Here is a 6,000-nt window from a genome sequence, read left to right on the forward strand (position 1 = left end):
GGGGGTATTGTATTTGTATGCAAAAGAGCTGAATTCTTTGGGGCATGCCCCACAAAAGGCCCTTTTAAGGGCTGGTAAGGTAAAGAGCTTTGAAATTTGTTTAATTTAGAATAGGGCAGGGAATTTTTTTTATTTTGGGGGTTTATTATTTTATTAGGGGGCTTAGAATAGGTGTAATTAGCTTAAAAATCTTGTAATCTTTTTTTATTTTTTGTAATTTAGTGTTTGTTTTTTTTGTAATTTAGTTTAGTTAATTTAATTGTATTTTTAGATAGATGTTTGTAGTTTATTTAATTTATTGATAGTGTAGGTGTATTTGTAACTTAGGTTAGGATTTATTTTACAGGTAATTGGGTAATTATTTAAACTAGGTAGATATTAAATAGTTAATAACTATTTAATAGCTATTATACCTAGTTAAAATAATTAACAATTTACCTGTAAAATAAATATTAACCCTAACATAGCTACAATGTAATTATTAATTATATTGTAGCTATCTTAGGGTTTATTTTATAGGTAAGTATTTAGATTTAAATAGGAATATTTTAGTTTATAAATGAATTAGATTAATTTAATATAAATTTAGTTAGGAGTGTTAGGGTTAGATAGAGTTAATATAGTTAATATAAATACTATAGTAACTATATTAACTATATTAACCCTAATATAATTAGGGTTAATATAGTTAATATATATAATGTAATACCTATATTAACTATAATATACTTAGGGTTAATATAGATAATATAGCTGGCGGCGGGGTAGGTAGATTAAATAAGGGGTTAATCATTTTAATAGAGATGGCGGCGGTGTAAGGGGCTTACATTAGGGGTTAATAATATTAATATAGCTGGCGGCGGTATAGGGGGATTAGATTAGGGGTTAATAATTTTTATATAGGTGGCGGCGGTGTAAGGGGTCAGATTAGGGGTTAGATAAGGTAGATGACAGCGGTGTAAGGGGTTCTAATTAGGGGATAGATAAGATAGATGGCGGCGGTTTTAGGGGCTCACAGTAGGGGGTTAGTTTATGTAGATGGCGGCGGGGTCCGGGAGCGGCGGTTTAGGGGTTAATAACTTTATTAGGGATTTCGGGGGGGGGGGGGATCGCGGTTGACAGGTAGATAGACATTGCGCATGCGTTAGGTGTTAGGTTTATTTTAGCAGATCGCGGTTGACAGGGAGATAGACATTGCGCATGCGTTAGGTGTTAGGTTTATTTTAGAAGATCGCGGTTGACAGGGAGATAGACATTGCGCATGCGTTAGGTGTTAGGTTTATTTTAGCTGCCAGTTTAGGGAGTTACGGGGCTCCAATAGTCAGCGTAAGGCTTCTTACGGCTGCTTTTTGTGGCGAGGTGAAAATGGAGTAAGTTTTCTCCATTTTCGCCACGTAAGTCCTTACGCTGCATATTGGATACCAAACTGCGCGGGTTTGGTATACCTGCCTATAGCCCAAAAAACTACGGGCGACGGCAGAAATATACGCGCGTAACTTCTAGGTTACGCCGTATATAGGATACCAAACCAGCGCAAATATTGGCGTCGCCGGCTTTTGCGGGCGACGATTTTTATCGGATGGACCCCTAGATATTTACTGTTTAATAGCTACCTAGTTAAAATAATTACAAAATTACCTGTAAAATAAATCCTAACCTAAGTTACAATTAAACCTAACACTACACTATCATGAAATACATTAAATAAATTAACTACAAGTACCTACAATTAAATACAATGAAATAAACTAAACTAAAGTACAAAAAAACAAACACTAAATTACAAAAAATAAAAAAAATTACAAGAATTTTAAACTAATTACACCTAATCTAAGCCCCCTAATAAAATAACAAAGCCCCCCAAAATAAAAAAATGCCCTACCCTATACTAAATTACAAAAGTTAACAGCTCTATTACCTTACCAGCCCTTAAAAGGGCCTTTTGCAGGGGCATGCCCCAAAGAAAACAGCTCTTTTGCCTGTAAAAAAAAAACACAATACTCCCCCCACATTACAACCCACCACCCACATACCCCTACTCTAACCCAAACCCCCCTTAAATAAACCTAACACTACCCCCCTGAAGATCTCCCTACCGTGTCTTCACCCAGCGGGCCGAAGTCTTCATCCGATGGGGCAGAAGAGGACATCCAGACCGGCAGAAGTCTTCATCCAAGCGGGGCAAGAAGAGGTCTTCCATCCATCAGAAGTCTTGATCCAGGCGGCATCTTCTCTGTTCATCCATCCGGAGCGGAGCGGCAGCATCCTGAAGAGACATCCGACGCAGAGCATCCTCTTCTTTCTTGATCCGACGACTCAATGACTGTACCTTTAAGTGACGTCATCCAAGATGGCGTCCCTTGCATTCCGATTGGCTGATAGGATTCTATCAGCCAATCGGAATTAAGGTAGGAATATTCTGATTGGCTGACGGAATCAGCCAATCAGATTCAAGTTCAATCCGATTGGCTGATCCAATCAGCCAATCAGATTGACCTCACATTCTATTGGCTGTTCCGATCAGCCAATAAAATGCGAGGTCAATCTGATTGGCTGATTGGATCAGCCAATCGGATTGAACTTGAATCTGATTGGCTGACGGAATCAGCCAATCAGATTTTTCCTACCTTAATTCTGATTGGCTGATAGAATCCTATCAGCCAATCGGAATTCAAGGGACGCCATCTTGGATGACGTCACTTAAAGGTACAGTCATTGAGTCGTCGGATCAAGAAAGAAGAGGATGCTCTGCGTCGGATGTCTTCAGGATGCTGCCGCTCCGCTCCGGATGGATGAACAGAGAAGATGCCGCCTGGATCAAGACTTCTGATGGATGGAAGACCTCTTCTTGCCCCGCTTGGATGAAGACTTCTGCCGGTCTGGATGCCCTCTTCTGCCCCATCGGATGAAGACTTCGGCCCGCTGGGTGAAGACACGGTAGGGAGATCTTCAGGGGGGTAGTGTTAGGTTTATTTATGGGGGGTTTGGGTTAGAGTAGGGGTATGTGGGTGGTGGGTTGTAATGTGGGGGGGGGTATTGTGTTTTTTTTACAGGCAAAAGAGCTGTTTTCTTTGGGGCATGCCCCCACAAAAGGCCCTTTTAAGGGCTGGTAAGGTAATAGAGCTGTTAACTTTTGTAATTTAGTATAGGGTAGGGCATTTTTTTTTTATTTTGGGGGGCTTTGTTATTTTATTAGGGGGCTTAGATTAGGTGTAATTAGTTTAAAATTCTTGTAATTTTTTTTTATTTTTTGTAATTTAGTGTTTGTTTTTTTGTACTTTAGTTTATTTCATTGTATTTAATTGTAGGTACTTGAAGTTAATTTATTTAATTTATTTCATGATAGTGTAGTGTTAGGTTTAATTGTAACTTAGGTTAGGATTTATTTTACAGGTAATTTTGTAATTATTTTAACTAGGTAGCTATTAAACAGTAAATATCTATTTAATAGCTATTTTACCTAGTTAAAATAAATACAAAGTTGCCTGTAAAATAAATATAAATGCTAAAATAGCTACAATGTAACTATTAGTTATATTGTAGCTATATTAGGGTTTATTTTACAGGTAAGTATTTAGTTTTAAATAGGATTCATTTATTTAATTAATGTAATGATAGTGTAGTGTTAGGTGTAATTGTAACTTAGGTTAGGATTTATTTTACAGGTAAATTTGTATTTATTTTAGCTAGGTAGTTATTAAATAGTTATTAAATATTTAATAACTATTGTACCTAGTTAAAATAAATACAAAGTTGCCTGTAAAATAAATATAAATCCTAAAATAGCTACAATGTAACTATTAGTTATAATGTAGCTATATTAATAGCTAGTAGGGGGCTTAGATTAGGTGTAATTAGTTTAAAATTATTGAAATATTTTATTATTTTTGGTAATTTAGTGTTTGTTTGTTTTTTGGTACTTTTCTGATGGATGGAAGACCTCTTCTTGCCCCGCTTGGATGAAGACTTCTGCCGGTCTGGATCTCCTCTTCTGCCCCATCGGATGCAGACTTCGGCCCGGCTGGGTGAACACGACTCAAGGTAGGGAGATCTTCAGGGGGGTAGTGTTAGGTTTATTTAAGGGGGGTTTGGGTTAGAGTAGGGGTATGTGGGTGGTGGGTTGTAATGTGGGGGGTATTGTGGTTTTTTTTTAAAGGCAAAAGAGCTGTTTTCTTTGGGGCATGCCCCCGCAAAAGTCCCTTTTAAGGGCTGGTAAGGTAATAGAGCTGTTAACTTTTGTAATTTAGTATAGGGTAGGGCATTTTTTTATTTTGGGGGGCTTTGTTATTTTATTAGGGGGCTTAGATTAGGTGTAATTAGTTTAAAATTCTTGTAATATTTTTTTATTTTTTGTAATTTAGTGGGTTTTTTTTTGTACTTTAGTTTAGTTTATTTAATTGTAGGTACTTGTAGTTAATTTATTTAATGATAGTGTAGTGTAAGGTTTAATTGTAACTTAGGTTAGGATTTATTTTACAGGTAATTTTGTAATTATTTTAACTAGGTAGCTATTAAATAGTCAATATCTATTTAATAGCTATTGAACCTAGTTAAAATAAATACAAAGTTGCCTCTAAAATAAATATAAATGCTAAAATAGCTACAATGTAACTATTAGTTATATTGCAGCTATATTAGGGTTTATTTTACAGGTAAGTCTTTAGTTTTATATAGGATTCATTTATTTAATTAATTTAATGATAGTGTAGTGTTAGGTGTAATTGTAACTTAGGTTATGATTTATTTTACAGGTAAATTTGTATTTATTTTAGCTAGGTAGTTATTAAATAGTTATTAACTATTTAATAACTATTGTACCTAGTTAAAATAAATACAAAGTTGCCTGTAAAATAAATATAAATCCTAAAATAGCTACAATGTAACTATTAGTTATATTGTAGCTATATTAATAGCTAGTAGGGGTCTTAGATTAGGTGTAATTAGTTTAAAATTATTGTAATATTTTATTATTTTTGGTAATTTAGTGTTTGTATTTTGGTACTTGTATGATGGATGGAAGACCTCTTCTTGCCCCGCTTGGATGAAGACTTTTGCCGGTCTGGATGTACTCTTCTGCCCCATCGGATGAAGACTTCGGCCCGGCTGGGTGAACACGACTCAAGGTAGGGAGATCTTCAGGGGGGTAGTGTTAGGTTTATTTAAGGGGGGTTTGGGTTAGAGTAGGGGTATGTGGGTGGTGGGTTGTAATGTGGGGGGGGGGGTATTGTGGTTTTTTTTACAGGCAAAAGAGCTGTTTTCTTTGGGGCATGCCCCGCAAAAGGCCCTTTTAAGGGTTGGTAAGGTAATAGAGCTGTTAACTTTTGTAATTTAGTATAGGGTAGGGCATTTTTTTTTATTTTGGGGGGCTTTGTTATTTTATTAAGGGGCTTAGATTAGGTGTAATTAGTTTAAAATTCTTGTAATATTTTTTTATTTTTTGTAATTTAGTGTTTTTTTTTTTTGTAATTTAGTGTTTAGGTGTAATTAGTTTAAAATTCTTGTAATATTTTTTTATTTTTTGTAATTTAGTGTTTTTTTTTTACTTTAGTTTATTTAATTGTAGATAATTGTAGGTACTTGTAGTTCATTTATTTAATGATAGTGTAGTGTTAGGTTTAATTGTAACTTAGGTTAGGATTTATTTTACAGGTAATTTTGTAATTATTTTAACTAGGTAGCTATTAATTAGTCAATAACTATTTCATAGCTATTGTACCTAGTTAACATAAATACAAAGTTGCCTGTAAAATAAATATAATTGCTAAAATAGCTACAATGTAACTATTAGTTATATTGCAGCTATATTAGGGTTTATTTTACAGGTAAGTATTTAGTTTTAAATAGGATTCATTTATTTAATTAATGTAATGATAGTGTAGTGTTAGGTGTAATTGTAACTTAGGTTAGGATTTATTTTACAGGTAAATTTGTATTTATTTTAGCTAAGTAGTTATTAAATAGTTATTAACTATTTAATAACTATTGTACCTAGTTAAAATA

The sequence above is a fragment of the Bombina bombina genome, chromosome 4 (genome assembly GCF_027579735.1).
Source record: "Bombina bombina isolate aBomBom1 chromosome 4, aBomBom1.pri, whole genome shotgun sequence".
Taxonomy (NCBI): Eukaryota; Metazoa; Chordata; class Amphibia; order Anura; family Bombinatoridae; genus Bombina; species Bombina bombina.